At 45.0% G+C, this 23,292-nt stretch overlaps 2 long non-coding RNA genes across 2 annotated transcripts in view; both read right to left on the reverse strand.

Annotated features, from left to right (window-relative positions):
- The window catches only part of LOC139060742 (uncharacterized), a 124,751-nt gene that overhangs the window by 55,400 nt on the left and 46,059 nt on the right, over positions 1–23,292 (reverse strand). The gene's annotated exons all lie outside the window — the stretch shown is intronic.
- Positions 17,309–17,775, reverse strand: LOC139061462 (uncharacterized). The gene is made up of 2 exons (XR_011515440.1): positions 17,549–17,775; positions 17,309–17,461 (listed from the first exon to the last, which is right to left on the reverse strand). It is a non-coding gene; the product is annotated as an uncharacterized lncRNA (long non-coding RNA).

Genomic DNA, 23,292 nt, shown 5'->3' on the forward strand with positions numbered 1-23,292 from the left:
GTTGTGGTGGTATATTTTATGGAATAGCGAAAGGCGGAAGCATCTACGACGGAAAGAAAGCTCTGGAAAGTTAAGTGTTGTCTTCATTGAGGTAACGCTAGCATGTCGGGAGTAGTTTGATAAGATGAAACGCGCTGCACGATTTTGAATGGCTTCTATGCTGTTTATGAGTGTAATGTTAGCTGGGTCCCAAATGGCGCATGCGTACTCTAGTTTGGAGCGAACTAATGTTTTGTACAGAGTTAGTTTCAGTGACGATGGTGCGGATGAGAAGTTTCGGCGCAAATAGCCCAACATGCGATTGGCATTGCTACATATAATGTCGACATGCATGTGCCAGGAAAGGTTGCTGGTGATGTTTAGTCCAAGGTATTTGTACGACGAGACAACTGAGAGAGGGCTATTATTCAGGAAATATGTATGCAGATTAGTAGTATTAGTACGCTGTGATACCCGCATGCATTTACATTTGCTTAGGTTAAGCTTCATAGACCACTTGTTACACCATACCAGAACGTTATTAATGTCGTCTTGGAGTTTACGAGAATCATTGAGGTCAGTAATTTTATTATATATAACGCAGTCATCAGCAAAAAGTCTAATAGTTGAAAATTTCACACAGGAAGCAAGATCATTAATATAGATTAGAAAAAGTAGAGGACCGAGAACCGACCCTTGCGGCACGCCTGACGTTACCGCGAGGGGCGCAGACGACGAATTGTTAGCGATTACGTATTGTGTTCTATCAGCAAGAAAGTTTTTAATCCAGTCCAGTACTAGCGGGTCAATGTTAAGAAGGCTAAGTTTATAGATTAGTAGGTTATGGGATACGGTATCGAAGGCTTTAGCAAAATCGATAAAGATGCAATCGGTGTCAAATCCTAAGTCGGTGTTAGAAAAGAGGTCGTTAGTAAAGCAAGCTAGTTGCGTTTCGCAGGAGAAGTATTTCCTAAAGCCATGCTGACTGTTGTTAAAAAAAGAGTTCGTCTCAAGAAAATCAGCTATGTGGGAATATATTATGTGCTCCAGAATTTTGCAGGGAATGCTGGTTAGTGATATGGGACGGTAGTTTTCGGGACAATGTGTGTTACCTGATTTGTGAACAGGAACCACCTTCCCCACCTTTCAGTCGCTTGGTAGTGATGAGCAGTGTAATGATTGTTGGAATATCCTAGAAAGAATTGATGAATACATTTCAGTACACTTTAGTATTTTTGAATTAATTTCATCTGAACCCGCCGAAGAAGATATTTTCAAATTACCGATTAGTTTTCTAATGCCCACCCAGTCTATAAGAATTGAATCCATTGGGGTATCATAAGCTGTCGTTGAAGGTGGCAAAAGCATAGGTGCAGCGTCGTGAAAAAAGGAAGCAAAGATATTGTTAAAAATTGTGCAACACTGATCACTTTGAACAGGGGTGTTAGACTGGGACAATTGTATTGCGGCTGGTGTATTACCACGAACAACATTCCAGAATTTACGTGGGTTGACATGTAAGTATGATGGTAATGTAATGTTGAAAAAGGTTTGCTTAGCTTGGGAAATGGCGCTACAATATTCGTCGTTGACACGGTGATATTCGGACCAATGAATGGGGTTGTTAGAGTTTTTTGCGGAACGAAATAACCGTTTTTTCTTGTTCCGAAGACGGCGCAAGGCGGCCGTAAACCAAGGCGACTGGGGATTACAGTGTACTTTTCGTTGCGGAACATATTTTCGAATTAGGAATAACAGTTTGCATTTATAAAGGGACCAGTTTTCTTCAAGTGTTCGTTGGTCGAAATCGGGCATCACTGCATCCATAAAATGCTCCATTTCTTGCGTAAGTGCGGGAATATCAGCTTTGGAATAATCGCGAATTGTCTTAATCTTCTTTGTGTAAGAAAAGCGTGTTTTTAAATCAAACTGCAGCAATGAATGATCACTTATCCCAGGAAGATAAGTTAAGGAGGAAACTAGGTCGGGGGTAGTAGACAGCACTAGGTCAAGTGCGTTAGAAGATGTTGGAGTGACTCGGGTTGGTTTGTGGACCAGCTGTGTTAAGCTGAAGTCAAAGCACAAATTTAAGAATTCAATGGACTCGGCTGAAATACGTTTAAAATTAACACAGTCAGCCTCCCATATTATATCTGGAAAATTAAAGTCCCCCAAAATAAATAACGGAGAGTTGGGAAACCTAACAATCAATTTGTTAAGGACATCATGGAAATCTGCAGAAAATGTAGAGGACGAAGTTGGTGGTCTATAACATGCGCAGAATATAAAGGGACGGTCTGAAATGCTCACGCGCACACAGACTAATTCTAGGGGCGATGTAATGTCAATAACAGATGAATTTAGGTTATCTTTGATGGCAATCGAAACGCCCCCTCCTGACCGGATATCGCGGTCACACCTGTAGATGTTATAAGCACTTTCGCAGTCGAATATTTCACTGTTCTTTATTTTCGCGGAAAGCCAAGTTTCAGTAAGGACAATGACGTCAGCGGAGCAAGAATCGATAGTTGAAGATAAAGCTGTTCGCTTGTTGGAAACGCTACGCACATTAGTGAAAAGAACAGACACGCTATTTTGACAAGGTCGACTCGAAGATAGCTATGCAGATTGAGAGGAAGGATTTATAGGACCTGTGGCATCGTTATTTACTTCAGCGGCGAAATCGGAAGAATGGAGTTCGCAGATAGTATCGGTGACAGAAGAATACACATAGGTTTTCTTGTTCATGACTAGTTTATTTGTCCGCAAAGAAAATGATTGCCCGCTAGCTTTTCCGAATTCAAGTAGTTTCTTTCGAGATTGGCGTGTAGCCCTGCAGAAATCTTCTCCCACCGATATTTTTGTGGCCTTTAGTAGGCCTTTCAGTGACATGATCTTTTCTCTTGTTTTGAATGATGAAAACTTGATAATAATGGGGCGAATCTTGCCGACCACAAAAGAGCCAAGACGATGTGCCCTAGCAATCGCTTCATCAGATATTTCTAATTTTAGATGGTTTTTAATAAGATCGCGCACGAGGATTTCAGTTTGTGCCCATGTTTCCGAAGCGTTATCAACAACCCCATAGAACAAAAGGTTGTCCCTCCGGGATCGATCCTCCAAGTCGTCAAGCCTTGATTTTAATTCAGAGTTTTCGGTAATAATGGCAGTAGTAACTATGTTGGATATGTCCGTGGGAGGCGTGGAAGATTGAAGTGTTTCCACAACTGTTTCAAGGGTTAGCAATCTGGTTGACAGGTCGGACACTTTGCGAGTGAGGGCTTCTTGGGTTGCTTTAAGTTCCGAAAAGGAACGCATCACGTCTTCGTGACGGGACTCAGCTAAAGCGGATATAGCAGCAATAGCAGCAAGGACTGGGCTAGTTACATCATCAGGCCCAGGATTCATCTCGCAGAGAACGAGCAGTTTAGAAACGTGCACACAATCACAAAAAATGGTATATAACACACTCGGGCACGGCAGGAGCAGCAAAAAGACGTTATTTGAACGCTTGCAATGCAGTGACGGACTGCCACTAACCTGCACATAGAAGAAGGAGACATTGAGCGGCGAGCGCATTTTGGCTGCTCCTCCGTGCCCACTGAAGGCGGCTAGGCCGTGCCAGTCCTTTAAGTAGTGGCACCGTTGTGACGTTGTGAATAAGCAGCAAGTTCAGTAAAGTTGCATAAATATTAAGTCTCTTTAGTAAGCTGCGTTAAGTAATGTGTTGATAAACCTCACCATGAATAATACCATGCCCACTTTTTGTAACGCGTACATTTCATACACACCTGACACAACCATCCAAATCAGACGCCATGATACTGCCGCCATATATCCGCGGGGTCTGCATTTCTGCGGGCTCCTCGATATTGTGGTTTATGTTATGGGTCACGGCCCCACCACTACAAAATGAGTTCTATGTTAGCTTTAACAGTGACACAATAAAGCTGTGATATCGTGAAAAAATGCAATCAGCATCTAAAAGAGTCATGAAATCAATGTCTGCGCCAATGTGGAAAGAGAGCAAATGCTTGAAATCATCGAATGTCATGATAATAGGGAGATCTCGATCAAATGAAATTTTGGACACGCCGAAGCAGCAGATTACAATGCAATCTTCTTGCTTTTCTATTACTTAGTTTAAGCAGCTTTCCCCTGTCATGTTTAGTTTAGTCAAAGTTATGTCAACACATCTTGTCTTGAAAATAAAGCTTTACTACTAGCAAGCTGTGATTGGCATCGATTTTCTACCTAGAACTGTTCGTTAACCGAAGACCTCATAAGCAGAGATTACGCACATCGTCGAAGCATTTATAAGCGAGGAATAGTCATTGAAGAAAGAATCGGTGAAGAGGTAGACGGGTCGTTACTATGCAACTCTAGCAGACAAGTGGGAGCTCACGCACAGCTGCACAAGGTGAACACGATTTTCGAAACCTTTCTCAGTAAAAGGAAACGCTTATCGGGATTATCGATTCCGCACTATGGCAATAGTGTTGCGTACACAATTCTAACAACCAGCGCGCAGCAAGCATCAGCACAGGTTTCACTGTTGTCGTGGGTGTTCCACTTGCTACGTTCGCAAGGCACTCTATACACACACGGGAAGCACACACAACACGCATGAACGCGCGTGTAGTTGGCGAGCACGATTGCTTACCGTTTCAACAGAACGACGAAATCGCAAGGCGCTCTCCAAGTTTCCAGTGCTGCGTCCACGATGTTACTCGCAGCATACATGCCGCTGCGTAGTGGACGAGCTAAGGCACGCTAATAATACGCATTACTTCTTTGCGACGTCCACAAAACTTTCCACGACAACTAGCGGAGACAAAGTGAACGCACTCCACGGCATGAAAATCATTGGTCTACACTGCGCGCCACGCATACGGCGTGTTTACAGCGAGACGCAAGCCATCTTCTAGCACCTTCGTGCACGCTAAGTCTCATTTTATTAAAGCAAACCTAATAACATACGATGAAACAAACACACTGAAGCAGCTTGCACTACAGATTGAAGACGGAGCAATAACAACACGCCGTATTTTCGTATTCTACCGGTCGCGTAGAATATGACAATGGACGGATGGATGGAAGGTAGGAACGTCCCCTTCTAAACGGGGTTCTGGAAGTTGCGACCAAGCTCAGCTTTTTATTTTTGTTTAGCTGTGTTGTAAGTTGTTAAAATTCGCCATTTTCTGTAAATACTTCCTCCATTTTAACCTGATGTCACCTCTCTGCTTTTGAGCCAGCAATCTTCCAATCACTTTTTGCTAATTTCCACCACATATTTATTTGCATGGCTATTGTTATCTCTAAACCCTAGGGCCTCAGGAAGCGTGACTGTGCCCACATCGACATCGGGATGGATACTATCACATTTTAGTATTAGGTGTTCTGTTGTTTCTACAGATTAACCAAACAGTACATATGCGTCTTATTTTTTGTTAAATTTATTTTTATAGGTGCGCATTCTAAGACATCCTGACCTAGCTTCAATGAGTAGGGCACTTCCTCTTGAGGTATCATAAAACGCTTCCTTTCTGATCTGCTGTTTCCAGTATCGGTATAGTTCAACACTATGCGTCTTTTCCGTTGAATTTATCGAATTTTTACCTTCCGCGTTTTGAACCTGCCGTTTAATGCTCTGTCTTTCTTCGTCCTCGTGTCTGGCATACTTATTGGTTAGCTTCCTAGTTCTTTTCCGCCATTGTGAGTCAATGCTCTTTCTGTGTAGCTATTTAAATACCTTAGCTGGCCACCTGTTATCGCCCAGTTTCCTCAGGCGTTTTTCGTATAGTGTTTTACTCTGAGCTTTCGGTGCTTCGAACGATGCCCAGCCTATATCCCCCTGTACTGCCTCGTTTGTGGTTTTCCCGTGGGCACCTAGTGCTAATCTTCCAACAGTTCTCTGATTTACTTCTAGTCTCGACTGAACTTCTGCCCTTAAGCACAGGACCACATTCCAGAAAAAAAAAGCCCCGGCACCATTATTCCTTTCCAAATACCTCTCAGTACTTCACCTGTTGTACCCCCACAATGCCCTATCTTGAATTATCCCGGCATCTCTTCTCCCTTTTGCTATGAGAGACTGTTCGTGCTTTTCCGTGTATATCTGCCCTTTGTTTATCCGTACCAAATTAGGAAGGCCCACTAAGCTTGAACAAAGGCACTCCCTCACCAGAACAGGAATTGACCTCCCTGGTGCAGTATTCAGCCACAACCACCCTAATGAAGTGATCTCCTCAATGAAATGGCCCTCAGTCCCTAATGGCTGCGGAGCTCTTGACCAAGGCGGCGGTCAGACTTGCAACGCAGCAGAGGGTGCTAAGAATATCTGGGGCCGGACAGGCCGCCAGTAGAAACTGACCCTTGCAACGTTTAACACCGGAACCCTTTCGAGTGAGGCAAGCTTAGCAGGATTCTTCGAAGAACTATCAGACATTGGTTAGGATATTATCGGTCTTAGTGAGATTAGAAGACCTGGTGAGGCTTACACATTGATGAATAACGGCCATGTCCTCTGCTATAGAGGTCTCCCGGATAAGAAGCAATACGAGGTAGGATTCCTAATCCATAGACATAGCGGGCAAGATTGACGAATTCTACAGCATCAACGAGAAGGTAGCAGTAGTTGTAATCAAACTCAATAAAAGGTATAGATTAAAGGTAGTACAAACCTACGCTCCAACGTCCAGTGACGACGATGAGGAAGTGGATCAGTTTTATGAAGATGTTGAATTAGCGATGAGAAAAGTGCAAACGCGGTATACAGCAGTATAATGGGGGACTTCAATGCAAAAGTGGGGAAAAAGCAGGCGGGTGAACAGGCAATTGGCAACTACGGTGTCGACTCTAGAAACGCTAGAGGTGAGATGCTGGTAATATTCGCAGAAAGGAATAAGCTGAAAATAATGAACGCTTTTTTTCAGGAAACGTAGCAACAGAAAATGGACCTGGAAAAGCCCTAATGGTGAAACAAGAAATGAAATTGGTTTCATACTTTCTGCCGATACCAGCATAGTGCAGGATGTAGAAGTGAAAGGTAGGGTAAAGAGCAGTGATCATAGGTTAGTGAGGGCTAGGATTCATCTCAATTTGAAAAGAGAAAGAGTAAAATTGGTCAAGAAGGAACAGGTCAACTTAGAGGCAGTAAGGATAAAAGCAGACAAATTTAGGGTGCTACTTGCAAACAAATATGCAGCCTTAGAACAGAGAGATGATGATGACATAGAGGTAATCAATGAAACCGTAACGAGGCTGGCTTCAGAGGCAGCAATTGAAGTCGGAGGCAAGGCACCAAAGCAACCAGTAGGCAAGCTCTCCCAAGTAACAAAGGGCCTAATAAAGAAACGACAAAGAATGAAAGTGTCCGACTTAAGAGATAAGATAGAATTCGCGGAACTGTCCAAACTGATCAAAACGCGAAAATAAGTGATATTCGAAACTATAACGTGAGAAAGACTGAAGAAGCCGTAAAAAAATGGACGCAGCCTCAAATTAGTGAGAAGGAAACTTGGCATAGGTCAACCCAAGATGTATGCACTACAAGATACGCAGGGTAATATCATCAGCAATATCGAAGATATAGTAACTGCAGCGGGATAATTCTACACTGACATTTACAGTACCCAGACGACTCAGGAGCGCTCTATTCAAAACAATAATGAACAGTATACAGAAACTCCTCCTATAACTAGAGATGATGTTAGAAAGGCCTTGCAAGGCATGAAATGGGGAAAAGCGGCATGAAATGATGGAATAACAGTCGATTTAAGCAAAGATGGAGGAGACATAATGCTAGGAAAACTGGCGGCTCTCTACACGAAGTGTGTATCGACTGCAAGGGTCCCAGAAAACTAGAAGAATGCAAATATTATACTAATCCACAAAAAAGGCGACGTTAAAGAACTAAAAAATTATAGGTCCTATAGCTTACTCCCAGTATTATATAAAATATTTACCAAAATAATCTCCAATATAATAAGAACAACACTGGAATTTAGTCAACCAAGGGAGCAGGCTGGCTTCAGGCAAGGGCACTCTACATTGGATCACATCCATGTCATTAACCAGGTTCTCGAGAAATCCGCAGAGTACAATAAACCTCTCTATATGGCTTTCATAGATTACGAAAGAGCATTTGATTCAATAGAAATACCAGCAGTCATAGAAGCATTCCGTAATCAAGGAGTACAGACCGCTTACGTAAATACCCTAGAAAAAATCTACAGAGATTCCACAGCCATCTTAATTCTACACAAGAAAAGTAGAAAGATACCTATAGAGAAAGGGGTCAGACAAGGAGACACAATCTCTCCAATGCTATTCACTGCGTGCTTAGAAGAAGTATTCAAGCTATTAAATTGAGAAGGCTTAGGAGTAAAGATCGACGGCGAATACCTCAACAACCTTTGGTTTGCCGTTGACATTGTTCTATTCAGCAACAAGGCAGACGAGTTAGCACAAATGATTCAGGACCTTAACAGGGAGAGTGTAAGAGTGGGACTGTAGATTAATATGCAGAAGACAAAGATAATGATAAATAACCTGGTAAGGGAACAAGAGTTCAAGATCGCAAGTTAGCCTCTACAGTCCGTGGAGGAGTACGTTTACCTAGGTCAACTAATCAAAGGGAACCCGGACCATGAGAAGGAAATTCACTGAAGAATAAAAATGGGTTGGATCGCGTACGGCAGACATCGTGAGCTCCTGAATGGGAGCTTACCGTTATCTTTGAAAAGAAAAGTGTACAATCAGTGCATTTTACCGGTGTTACATACGGCGCAGAGACTTCACGGCTGACAAGATTGAGAACAAGTTAAGGACCGTGCAAAGAGCGATGGAACGAAGAATGCTAGGCATAACTTTAAGAGACAGAAAGAGAGCAGTTTGGATCAGAGAGCAAACGGGCATAGACGATATTCTAATAGACATTAAGAGAAAAAATGGCGCTGAGCAGGTCATGTAATGCGCAGACTAGATAACCGTTGGACCATTAGGGTAACAGAATGGGTACCAAGAGAAGGGAAGCCCAGCAGAGAACGGCAGAAAACTAGATGGAGTCACGAAATTAGGAAATTTCCGGGTGCTATTTAGAATCGGCTGGCGCAGGACAGGAGTAATTGGAGATCGCAAGGAGAGGCCTTCGTCCTGCAGTGGACATGAATAGGCTGCTGATGATGCTGCTGCTGATGATGATGACCCCGATATATTTGTATTCGGCCACTCGGGGTATTTCATGGCCTTGCATTGTTAGCTTCTGATCAGTTGCATCGTTGAAAAACATCCCACCGGACTTAGCTGCGCTAAAACTGAAACCTAGACTGTCTCCTTCGTCTCCACAATAATTAGCCAGAGTTTGCAAATCTTCCTGGCTATCTGCTAACAGTACAATATTGTCCGCATACATTAAACCTGGTAGTCGTTGCTCAAGAACCTTCCCGCGTAATCTGTACGACAGATTATACGCTAGATTGCTTCCTTGTGGCCTTCTTTCCATACATATCATATAAAGCATGAACAGCAGCGGTGATAGAGGGCAACCTTGCCGTAATCCTTTGAGTACCTCGACAGTTGTCGTACTCTTAATTCCTTTCCATGTTATTTCAACATTATTTTCTCGATATATTTCCTGTAGGAAATAAATTACCTCATGATCGATAACTTCATCTTTTAATATGTTCCACATGAGTTCCCTGTTCACGTTGTCGCATGCACCGCTTATGTCCAGGAAGGCTAAATAAAGAGGTATATTTTCCGCCTTAGCTATTTCTATGCACTGGGTAAGCACTAACAGGCTATCTAAGCGCCTACCACTTCTGAACCAGTTCTAAGTTCTCCGAGTATTCTATTACTTTCTACCCATGGCTGCATTTTTAATTTCACCGCCTGCATCGCCAGCCTATATATAACAGATGTTATCGTAATTGGTCGGCGCCAATTACGCTAAATGGCTGGCGCCAAAATACCGGCGCCGCCAGCGCCGTCTGTATAATTGTGCGGCCGTTGTGGTCTCCGTGATTCGTACATTAATACCCACTAAAGCAGGTTTTGTGCCATTTCGGCCGAACTACATAAGCTGCGAGACAAGAAAAAAACATTGACTTGCTCATATTGTATGCTATAGTTTGAGGCAGAAATAAATTACATGCAGTATTCTTGTTTTTGAATCGCTTATGCCGCATGCAGTCAGAAAAAGCACGGCCTTCAAGATCTGGACAATTTACCCTGAGAAAGCTATCGCTGGTGTGTAATTTTAACGATTTCAACTTCGGTCACTGTCCTTAAAGCCATAAATGACGTTATGCGCAGCCGTTATCTGCACTACCTGCGCCATCACTTCGTTTCTCATTGAAGTAACTTCCTGCTGTCGTTTAAATGTAGCCCAGATATTGTCTACACAGCCTCGGAGGTACACGCGTGCAGTGTGGGATGTTTCCGTGCGCTTTCTAACTGGGTCCGTCGTACAGCAACAAATATACGATGATCTTTAACTTTACCCGTGAGGCGCTAATTACGCTTATGTGTTCCGTATCTTGCTTTCGTGGCGGTGTGCTTATCGTGCGCGGATCGCGCTAATGTCGTCCGTGCGTTCTCTGTGCATTGTGTGACCCACAAAGATTCCTCGAAAAAGAAAGAAAAAACAAAAAGAACTGCACGTTTCTGCAGCGTGCATTTGTCGCATTTAAGTGGTGTGTGCCATAAATGTGCGGCGGTGTTCGGTGTGTTCCCGCCCCAAGTGCTACAGTCACTGCATTCCATCGAATAGATATGACGCGGCGGCTAACGCGCAGTTTTGCTTAGTGTTTCTTGGTTACCTTTGTTATTTACCTGCATACGCGAAAGAAACCACAATGCGCGCTTCCATTATATTATTTTGGTTTTTATAATTTCGTTTAGCGTCGTGTTCGCCTTCGTCAATGAGTGTCTTTTTAACGATGATCTTGCTTGATAGTAAGAAAACCTCTCAAATGCGGTTGAAATAATCACTTTTTATTCCTCAAAAAGTGCGTGAGTAGTAATTTTACAAGAACTTAGTCATACAGCTCTGTACATCGAACTAAAAAACAAATAATCCAAACGTCTTACAGTGCTTACTATGATGTATCAATATCTCAGTATGCTCTCAGTGCTGTGGGCCCACAACACTGAGACACAGCACACATGTGCCGTTACCGTGGTGCGAGACCGGCCTCGCACCACGGTAACGACAAATGTATTTGTCCAATTCGCTCTGAAGTAACGTTTAACAGTCTCGGAAGAGAACAGCAGTTTACGATAGGTAGCGAGGCCCTGGAAGTGGTAAGGGAATACATCTACTTAGGACAGGAAGTGACTGCGGATCCGGATCATGAGACTGAAATAATCAGAAGAATAAAAATGGGCTGGGGTGCGTTTGGCAGGCATTCTCAGATCACGAACAACAGGCTGCCATTATCGCTCAAGAGAAAAATGTATAACAGATGTGTACTACCAGTACTCACGTACGGGGCACAAACCTGGAGGCTTACGAAAAGGGTTATACTTAAATTGAGGACGACGCAACGAGCTATGGAAAGAAGAATGATAGGTATAACGTTAAGGGATGAGAAAAGAGCAGATTGGGTGAGGGAACAAACGCGAGTTAATGACGTCTTAGTTGAAATCAAGAAAAATAAATGTGCATGGGCAGGACATGTAATGAGGAGGGAAGATAACCGATGGTCATTAAGGGTTACGGACTGGATTCCAAGGGAAGGGAAGCGTAGCAGGGGGCGGCAGAAAGTCAGCTGGGCGGATGAGATTAGGAAGTTTGCAGTGACGACATGGCCACAATTTGTACATGACCGGGGTAGTTGGAGAAGTATGGGAGAGGCCTTTGCCCTGCAGTAGGCGTAACAGGCTGATGATGATGATGAATGTACATCACTTTTTCATATCATTTGTTCCATGTACAAAATTTTCCACAGGTGGACGGCCACCTTCCCAAGTTAGAAAGACACTTTGATATATTATTCAGCAGAATTGAACACCTTCTGTTAAATGTTTATAGAGTACAAATATAGAGCCGTTCTTAGACAGGCCGCACTTTAGCTTCTTCATATGTCCTATAATCGTTCCTTCATAGAATTCAGTACATATGTCATATGATGGTACATTTTTAGAATGGGAATGGAGAGCCAGTCTATAGACAGGCCGCATTAGAAGTTCTGAAAACGTTCTATAAATTTTTTTATGGAATTTGGTACATAAGATGTCAATACGACCTCTATAGAACGTTTATGGAGGGTGGATGTAGAGCTATTCTATAGACAAGCCGCATTAGAAGTTCTGAAAACGTTCTATAAACATTTTTCTATATAATTTGGTACATAAGATGTCACTACGACCTCTATAGAACGTTTATGGAGGATGGATGTAGAGCAATTCTATAAACAGGCCGCATTAAAAGTTCTGAAAACGTACTATAAACATTCTTCTATAGAATGTTGTACATATAAAGACAATAAATCCTCTATAGACCACTCATAGAGGGTGAATTAACAGTCAGTTTATAGGCAAGCCGCATTAGAAATGGTAAAATCTTTCTACGGACATTATTTAATAGAATTGAGAACATATGATATCAATACACCCTATAAAGAACATTTACAGAGGGCGAATGGAGAACCATTTTATAGACAGGTTACCTTAGAAGTTTTAAAGACATTCTATAAAAAATACGTTATAGAATTCAGTACATATAACGTCAACACACCCTCTATTGCACATCTATTGTGTGTGAAATGACTTGTTTCTATAGACAGGTTTCTTCAGACTTCTTATAGAGATTCCATGCAGACGACTATAGATCACGAGTTCTTATAGAGTCCCTTTTGACTCCATAGGAACTCATTAGGAGTTCTAGCGACCAAGCGACCAACGTGTAGAGAAAAGGCAAAACCGATGCGCTCAAGAAAGTAAATATACCACTTCTAAATGAGCCGAATTGGAAATCAGGATGCCTGCACGCAAAAAAACCTTGATATTTTAGTGTTCCATTATAATATATAAATTCGTAAGCTCTGTTGAACACTAGCCTAGAGGACGTGTTCGAATAGGTCTCCTTTTGCAGATACTCAGTATACGGTGTCCGTTTTATCACATCTTAAGAGCCGTAATTCTACGGCAGACATCCGTTATCCTTGCCTTGAACTAATCAGATGTCCATCTCGATCATGTTAGCACGATCTTTCACATAGACCCGAAGAAAGAAATCGAGTGGAGAGAAGTCAAGTGACCTAGCCGGCCAATTTACAGGCCCGTACCTTCCAATCTATTGCGCATGAAAAGTCGCATCCAGCCATCATACTTTGCTGGTGAATCCAGCCATCATACCTTGCTGGCAAGCTAGGTGCGATGATTAATCACCAACTAGCCCAACTTTCCACATTACTGAACTTCTGTATCCAGGCAGTTTCGAGTTCTGCTGCTGCTGTGTGCGGGTGCCCCATCTTGCTGATACCACAGAATTAAGTGGAAGATGTGACAGTGGGACTTTGCTGAGAAACTCAGCCACCATTCCTTTAAGGATTTCGTTCGCGTAACGCTATAAAGTCAGTGTGTGATCGAAGAAGATGGGATCGATTATAGCACCGGCGTAAATTCCGAACCACGCATTGAGCGACCGCTGGTACTGGTGCCAATGGCACTTTATCCAGTGTAGATTGGAGTCCCTCCAATAGTGTGCATTATGCAAATTTACCTAGGCGTTTCTGCGAAGAGTGGCTTCATCTGTGCACATGATGCTCCTCAAAAAGTCCGGTTACTCATCGGCATATTCTGGGGACCCAAGTCAAGAAGCCTAGACGATTCCACAGGTCCCCATCTTCTAAGCATTAGTTCTGGTTAAGGTGGTACAGGTGAAAGGCCGTCATTTAGAATCCCTCAAACAGATGACTTGGGAATCGGTACCTGAGCGGCCATGTCCCCGCACGCTAGCATGAGGGTTTGAGGCCACACATTCTAGAACATCCGTGCCAAGGCAAGGACTCGAAAATGGAGTCCTCCGCCACTGTTTCTTGAAGCCGCCGGTTTGTCTAAGGCTTTCATCATTTCTTATGATAGCCGGCTCGTTCGGTCTACCGCCACACTTCCATGACTTATATATATATTTGCGGCCTTCCTCTTATTGCCGTTTGCTGGTCCCAAGGCAAGGATCATATTTACCTTCTGCTCATTAGAGAAAGACATGGCGACTGGGACGAAGTAAAACGCTCCTTTAAACCTTTGCACAGACGTTGTCAATTCGCCTTTGTGGTGATAGGTTTTGTGGCAAAAAACAACAACATCCGTGTACTTCACCTACGCTAAGACAACAGCTACCACAGCTTGTTTCCAACTAACACCAAACCCGACGTGTTACTTCAGCCTTGGCGCGGCAGAAAAGTCCCTAGATTGATCACGATGTTTTTCTTTATTTCCTTTATTCCGTTCTGAATAACTCAGAGGGTGCCTGTTCGAGGTCGCTGCTTTATGATCCGGGTGGGAGCGCAGTCGCGTGATATTCTCCATATATTGCGGCGTTTAACAGTCGGAAAAAAATTTGTACGCAACTAGTACGCCACTGAAAATACCGTAGTTAGATGTCCCTTGGCTATGCGTTCAAATGCCTCATTAAAATTTTGATAATTAGGATAGTACGTCTCGAGTTAGATAATTATTTGCAATTACCTAATTAAATCTCAGTAACAAATAATTACTGGAAGCTATTCCACTGTACTGTAAACAATATGCACTAGGTTTTCTTCGCTTAACGCATTGCTATTTTTTAAATCTTGCTGCATGATAGTTAATGTGGACACCCTGCATATATTTATGACCTTTGCACGCAGCTGACGATGTTTTCATTCCTTATAGATGCAAATTATTAGAATTTTTTTTTATTTCATCAGTCGTGAGCATTGCATACTGGAAAGAGAAGCAATAGACAGCATTCATGTGCATTTCATACGCCATTGATATAAGACTTTGGCGAAGGAGTTAATGAAGTCTATAGTCTTTTTTTATGGTCCAAAAAGCAGGCAAAGCTATTTGACGTGTGGTGAACATACATCAACATGTTCATTCTCTAGGCATAGGCTATCCATAACTTTAGAAATAATTTTTCACTGGCTACCTCCATTTTTTCATAAATATAATTAGCTTTGTCCTGCTTATATATTTAAATATATTATATATGTACGTGGTGTTTACAGTGGAAATTTAAGACAATGTTGAAGTGACAAAATGCGGATGAGTCAGCCGCCGCTGGTGCTTCAATGCGCGAGTCCTGCTACCAGGATTTGCAGAAGTAAAGCGAAAATATGAATTAGAAGCTGTGCACGCCCGCGCCAACAATTTAAAGTAAAATTTAAAGTAAAAAGGTGGAGGAAAGTAAAAAGAAACCTTAAATGATGTGGGTAACAAAGCTCTGGTAATGACGCTTTAGGTGTGTGTTAGAGGGGGGGGCGGAGTTTTCTGCCTGCCCCCCCCCCTCCGGAAAACTCTGGAGGGGTTTCGGGCCCCGGAACCCTCCCCCCGCCCCCTAGTAGGCGCCTATGGATGCAGGTGACAATAATTCGCATGTCAGCTATCACGTCTCTTCCTTTAGATGTCTGACACAACCATCGTTCCGTCCGCACTTCTAGCCCATGATCATACCAAATTCTTGTAATTGGCCATACGCATTCACGTATGGACGTGAATGCGCACGGAAGTCGGGGGTGGCCCGGCCGTTACAGCGTGTGCCAGTTTTCGCTGGGCCGGCGGCGAACAGCGCACGCGACGCGGGCGTGTTAATGGCCACGCGCCGTTGCCCACCCCGGCGCGCTTGCCTGAACCGGCCCGCCGTGTCCTTGCAAGGCCGACGGGCCTTCGCGATGAATCAGCGGGCCGCCTCTCTCGAGATCTCGCGAATCCATTGCTGTTGCGGGCACCCGACCGCTCACCGTCGCTTCTTGGTATAGCTTTGAGGGGCTGGTATGCGCCCGTCAAGGTTACGTCAGACGCCTGGAGGAGGAGCTTGGCTGTCGCGTATACCTCGCGTGTGCCTGTAGTGGTACAAGTATGGTTACTCTGTGCATACCGATCTTTGCGAGGCCTTCCTTGAGTCGTCCACCTGCCCTACAATGCCTCCGGCTAACGAATGCCAACTTTTCTTAAATGTTAGTAGATCCATACAAACAATTTTTCAATACTTCTTTACCCACCTTATCTAGAGGGACATTAGCCGAAACTGGCTTCTTTCACTGTTTAAATGCAGGAACTGCTTTGTCCTCTTGTTCGGCATGTGTGGCATGACCGGAATGACCGGTTCTATTGCACTTCATTTTCATGCTCTGTGCCCGTGGTCTTGCTTCGCCGGCGTTATCACTGCAGCATCGACCGGTATTGAGTAGTGGACGATACTACTTATTGAACTGAACCGAGCGAAAGGAATCCAGTACTTTATACTGGCTCTACGGTGCACGACCTGTCTTGGGTGCTACTACTATACATTGGATGTATTACCTCTGTTAGGAAAGGTAATTGTTTGCCACCGTACCAACTGCAAACTTAGCATCCGCATGCCGGCTTTAACATATTTTGCAATTGAGTATAACTCAATATGCTACCGAGATCGAGGCTCAATTTCAGCGAGCCTCTTGTACCAAAGCACGTCTACAACCGCCACCTACCTAGCTGCACGGCGTACACTATGGAACAGCGGGCAACACGATGGGCGCTCTTTATCCACGGCGGGAACTCATTCCCTCTAGGAAGTCGCCACATGCAGCTAGTTCGAGGCGCAGGCCTAAAGCGGGAAGCGTTGACCGCGCTTCTGGAGCGGCGCACGACGACTCATCTGAACTAGCCTACACACCATTGAATTTAATACTTTCGAACACCTTTATCTTGGGTCTCCGAAATCATTCGTTATACAGGTGACTTCGCTGTAAATGTCGCACACCGCGCCGCCCACAGCAGAACAGGGATTCCTTCGTAATACAGGTAATTTCGTTACAGAGGTGCTCGTTACTCTCGATTTCGATAGGATGAGTAGAGTTCTCATTCTGTAGAGTTACTGTATGTGGCTGCCTATAGCATTCTGTAGTGCCTCTGTATATGCTAGGGGCATGTATACAAGGACAACAGAATTCTGTCGGGCGCATCGATGGTGCCACGTTTCACCGTTGCGCTGCCCTGCTATCGAGCCACTCTAGTGTGATATCTGAGTGGCAGTACAGAGCCATTGGCATTATAAACCCAAGCGTGACTTTCATATGTCGAACATGGCAGGCCTTCACGGGAACGTGGAACCTTGAAGCGAAAGAAAAACCAGAAGTGACAGAAAAAGATTTATTGCTCGAACCACCATTCCAACCAGGGGACTTTGTTATGGCCGTGTACTCTATTCGTCGGCAGGTTGGCACACTCACGTAGCTCCCCACCCTCAGTAAAGGAGGAGAACGGTGCGTAGACTGCAATCATTGGTGTGCTAAGCAAAGAAAGGAAAAAAAAATAAACCAACTCTTTCTCTACCGGAATATGCGGGCAAGCGAAGCTTTTCCTGCGTGCACCTGACCTTCGTAACTGTTAAGTAACCCATAGATAACGGTGCCGGATTGCTTCGGCCTCCCGCTCTCTCAGCTCTGGATCTTCTCATTGCTGCCGGATTGCCTGGGCTTGGGAAGCTCTGACAGCAGCATGGGCGCGCCGATGGTGAGCGCTTTCGCGGGCGATTTTTTGCCGCTGCTTGTCGAACGCTACCCGTTCTCCGGGGGAAAGCACAACGCGTGGCCATCCATCCCATTTTCCGAGACTGAACTGAACGGAAACGAAGCAGGTGGCAGCGCGCGCGATACCCTTTCCTGCCTTTCCCCTCCCCTGCGGAAGTGAAACGGCTCTGATTGGTTGCACGCGTGGCGAGCTGGAATCCTCGCTAATGACTCACGCTCCGGTGCCGGCTCAGCTGTCAGCTCATCAAACCGCCCTTTCCTACAGCTGCTTTGCTCTGGGACCAACTATGTTTTCATTTGCGTGACCACGACAACGCCACTTGTGAGCCAATACAAGCTTCGCTTGAAAAGAAAGGTGGGCGGAGAGGTTGTTGGTGTTGAGACTGAAAGGGGAACAGGAACAAGCAGTTGCTGCCCTGACGAATACAAGTCATCCCCTTGTCGTAACGTTGGCTCCATCCCTTGTTCCACCGGTGTCCAGCACTTCTTATGCCCATTAGTCATGGCAGATGTCACGTAGGCGTGTACCGTTCAGAGTCTTGTTTGTGCAAGCTGCCGCTAAGCAAGTGTGCGATGACCTCAACTACGCTGTGTGCACAAGCTTTGCTGCATCCAGGGTTACTATCTCGCCTACAACTTATCCCATACCAAAACAACAATGCACGCACAAATGGATAAGCGTGGCCGACGCCCAGTTCCGAGCACAGAAGCAGGCGTCCCACGAAGAAGGAGGTCCAGCAAACTAAAGTGTGACAAACGAAGGTTCCCCAGAGCAGGTGACAAGGAGGCACCGGGCCAAATGTCGACGACATAAAATCACCAGGCTTTAGCCATGTTGAAAAAGAATGAATGAATGTCTTCTGTTTATTGGCGCAAGGGCCAAGTATGGCCAAGGAGCGCCAGGTATGTTGAAAAAGAACCAGCACCAATCACTTGAGCGATTCCTTCGGCTCGGAACTCATTTTCTTTCACTTCAGGGAACTCTGTAGATCAGTATTGAGTTTAGTCTGATGAATGGTCTTAAAAGGCTCGATCTGGATTTGTTCGGCAGGAAATAGTTTATTCTTAGTCAAAACAATGTTTCCGGCCTCAAATATCGTGAGCTTCGTGCCTGGCACCATCTACACATGTTTTATGTCCAACGCCGAAAGCGAGCCTTTGTCACCAGGACTCTCCGTTCGGCGGCAAGTTTCCAACCATGGGCGAGGCCCAAGAGAGGAGCCTCAGACGGAAGACGCTGCCCTCCTTCTGCTGGAGTTGGGAGATGTCCGCGCAATGCTAACTTGCCCTGTCGAAGTTGCCCTTTTATTCTCAGACGTCGATAAAACAGTTTCAACAATGACCACAACACTTGGCATAGTTCGTGCCGTTTCCCGACAGCAAAAGTTCTCGAAACCACTAGGCTGCATGAGCCTTTGGTCTCATTATAGTTGTAGATCTGGAGCCTAGATCTTAGTGGAATATATCGACTCCGGGGGTTTGGCCAAGAACCGGGTATTTCGATATAAGAAAAATAATTATAAAATAATGTAAACACGATTTGTGAATAGGTATATGATAAATAATAGATAGATTTTAGCTTATGATTGACGAGTGAAGGAATAAATGAAAACAAAAATACAGCTAATCTAATTGATTTTGTAGAAATATAACGAAACCTTAAGTCCTGATTTTGTAGCCGAAACCTTTCTGACACTGCAATAAAATCCTGAATGGCACCGCCAACCTTCCTGTCGCTGCGCCCAAGAATCGAGGCCCCAAAAGATAGCAAATTCTTAACATTTAAGTTTCACCTAAGAAGGCGGAACGGTGTTTGCTGTGTTCAATAAGACTTGTAGCGCTGATTCGTGTCCCTTACTACGGGCTTGTGTTGAATTTCGTGCAGTACATATATTTCCTCCAATGTTTTTCGAAATTCAGAATATCTTTGACAGTCAATGAGAAACTGATGTATTGCTTCATGTTCCCCCAACAGGGACATCGGTGAGGGAGCCAGACCAGCTCCCTCACCAGCTCCCTCAATTTAGAAATGTAATTTGGCAGCCTAGTCTAGTGATTGCGAATGCAATTGCCCGCTTTTGACAGAGTTTATTATTCCAATATTGCGACAAATGCTGAAAATCTATGCAGTGTAATCCTTCTTTATCACAATCTGTTGCGGGACCTCTTCTTGTGTGCTCAATTCATCACAGAACCACCCAAGTTACATTTCAATGAACCGTCTGTCGTACGCATTGCGTCACTTGCCAAACGCCATTCGTCCTTTTTAATCTCAACTATAAAATATTCGCTGCCCAAGTTTACTTTCTCATCCACACAGCTGTTTTCCTAATTTAAGCTCATAATTTCTCGTTCTGTCTCTCGCCGCGTGGTTCTAAATTAACTTTCATCTCAAGCTTCTTTGTTATGCTCCACATTTCTACCCTATAACCGCCAGCATGGAATGATTGTATATCTCCTTCTCAATGATAGTGGCATAAGCTACTGGTCATTGCTTGGAAATGCCTGCTGTATGTGCACCAACAGGTTTCTTATTCGGTAGATTTCTTTGTCGTCATCCCCTTCAAAGTAAGTGGCCTTGATAAACGTACTATTCCACAGACTCTAGGAGCTGAAAGGAATTAGCCTCCCTGGTGCAGGATTTGGACGCTACCTCCTTCATGCATCTTGCTATCAATTTTGTTTATTATAGAAAGACTAAATAGTTCTCAACAGACACTGTAGAAACCTGATGACCTCACGAGGAGCTAAGCCGCAAATCCAAATCCGTGTATCGTTCTTACCTCTTTTCTGGCTAATGCCAAGGCTCTGCTGTGTCATATACTCATTCAAATTACCAATATATTGTCCCTATTTTAGCCTAAGTGACCTGCAGCTGCTACAATGCTTGTAGTTGGCTGTTCGTGCTCAGAAAATACCAGCGCACAAGAGACGTGATGAAAAGCACTGCGCACCTGTCTCCATGTTTTACGTGTTGCTATTTTATATTGCATGATTTACTGCGCTCATTTTAATGTGCTCACATTTTGCCATCCTTTCTTGAAGCCCGTTATTTTATGCCGCCGAGGGGCGAGTGACCTATTTGTTGCCAACATTTTCCAGCATCCCTATACATTCAGTAATGTCGTCATTTGGGCAACTGTGTCCAATTTGGAAAGAGTGAGGCAGAGAGCACGAAAGAAAGCAAACACGTAATGCAAGCTCTGCAATCCATGTCCTAGTTGGGTTTTTTTCTTTTCGAAACGCCGTCTTATACCGATCCGCTTTACTAGGCGCGGCTTCGCCGATTCCTTGTGCATCTGGCTCCCGAGGTGTCTGGCTCCCGGTGCGCTGCCAGCATACCAACACCGCGAACGCTGGTATCAGTCGCCGATCTGACCTAAGCCTGTTCTTTTCTGCTGTCCAAGAAAAAAGGAAGAATAGCGGAGCGCGGCCCTAAAAAGACCTTGCAAGGCCGCAACGCAAGGCCGTGGCGGCGCATTCTGCCAAGCAACAAAGGGAACCGTGCGCCTGTGTCCGGCGGCACAGTTGTTTCGTCCCCGAGCGTGGCGCCGTCCAGGCGCCGCGCGTGCTTCCCGAAGGCCGCGCGAACGCAATCTAACGCGCCCAGGGACGCTCGCGCTGCGCCGAGCGTGGGAACCGCCAACTGGTGAGGCAAGGCACGCCGAGCAGGCTCCGTATACTACGTGCGCGACGAGATGTGGTCGCGGCGCGTTCCGAACAGGGTTGACATGGCAACTGGTGCTCCCATAAGCTTTCTCTGCAGATAAAGCTGAAACAGCATCTGCGACACTGCAGGCGTGGCTGCCGAGGTGCGAGAGGCAATCGCCGCAAAAGAAACGACGAAGAAAGCGTGCCAGGGCATCCAAGACGATGGCGTCTAGTGAAAGACGCATCGCAGCTTCTGTCCAGACACTCTGCGCTACTCCGTTTCACACGCGCTTAACACTGCAAGTGTAGTTGTGCACAGAAGATCTGTGTCGTCAGGAATCAAGGGCGCACGGACAGGCCCGAAACCCTCAGCATGCGCGAATATTAAGACTCGTTTGCTTCATATCATCTAGGGAGCCGAATCGGATGCCCTTTCCCCCGCGCCTCACTTGCACTTGTAAGGGGATCCTTCGACCTTTTGTGTTGATCTACATGTCGTTCTTGAGAGGCAGCAGGACTAACTAGCGATGCGGGGAATTGGAAAGCTTGTGGTCAAAAAGTACAATAACCACTGTCTCCGTTTAGCCGCAACAGTCTCTACAAGTGATAATTTTACTTATCGCAGAAAGGGTAACTTTCACGATGAAACAAATTTAATAAAGCACTATTCACAGTATTACATCATAGTTACATCAGGCTCTGAAGGACGTACTGAGCATGAAGGAAGGAAAAATATAGGAGGAAGCACTGTGTCACACAGCCAGCTATGGCAAGACAACGCTCCGTGAAGCCACAGTGGTGGCCGAACACATGACCTATTGCGTCGAGATCACGGAGGAAGAATCGAGATTTGCTTAGACGTCTGCTTCCCCGCAGCTATGCCAGTATATTTAATTCAGTGCGTGCTTGTTCAGCTGTCCTGCCATGGCTCTGGCTGCAGAGCGGGAACACAAGGGAGAGAGAGAGAGAAGGGAAGACGGAAAGGCAGGGAGGTTAACCAGACTGAGTCCAGTTTGTTACCCTACACGTGGGGAGGGGAATGGGGAGTGAAAGAAAGAGAGAGAGAGAACTTAGGTGTAGGATGTCTGTAGTCGGGCACTCAAGTCTGTTGCCCTCAGGTAGCGAAAAAGCGCTCGAACTGCTTTCTGGGCTAATGAACTGTGAGGACAGGCTCCCAAGATCTTCGCTTCCGTAAATGGCCTGTCATCCAGTCTATTTAAGGCACACTGGAGAGTCTCACGTTGATTATCGAAGCGAGAACAGTGGCACAGAAGGTGACTGATGGTCTCTTCGCACTTGCACTTAGCGCACATTGGTGAATCCGCCATTCCAATTCGATAGCTGTAGGAGTTGGTGAATGCGCTCCTACCCACAGCCGACACAGCAGTGTTGCGTCACGTCGTGGAAGGTTCGCTGGTAATTTAAGTTTCAGTGATGGGTCGAGGCTGTATAAACGACAATTAGAGATCTGTGGTGTATGCCAGCAACCTAACGTGATGGTACGAGCGAGACTGCGAAGCTCTCTTGCAGCGTCGACTCTGGATAAAGGTATAAGGAGTGTCCGTGAGCCAGCCTGGGCACGTCGGGCAACGTCATCGCCGAGGTGATTACCAACGATGCCACAATGTCCCGGCAGCCACTGAAATATGATATCATGTCCTCGTTCAGAAGCGCAATGACAGGTTTCATTGATTTGTGACACCAGCTGTTCATAATTGCCACGTCGTAAACTTCGCAAGCTCTGGAGGGCTGCTTTCGAGTCACAAAATATTGCCCATTTGTTGGGCGGTTCTTTTTCAATGTATTCGACAGCAGCGCGAAGAGCGGCCCATTCGGAACCTGTAGATGTCGTTACGTGTGAAGTCTTAAACTTGATGACGACCGATTGAGATGGTAGAACAACGGCGCCAGTAGAATTTTCCGAGACGCAACCATCCGT

The sequence above is a fragment of the Dermacentor albipictus genome, chromosome 6 (genome assembly GCF_038994185.2).
Source record: "Dermacentor albipictus isolate Rhodes 1998 colony chromosome 6, USDA_Dalb.pri_finalv2, whole genome shotgun sequence".
Classification (NCBI taxonomy): Eukaryota; Metazoa; Arthropoda; class Arachnida; order Ixodida; family Ixodidae; genus Dermacentor; species Dermacentor albipictus.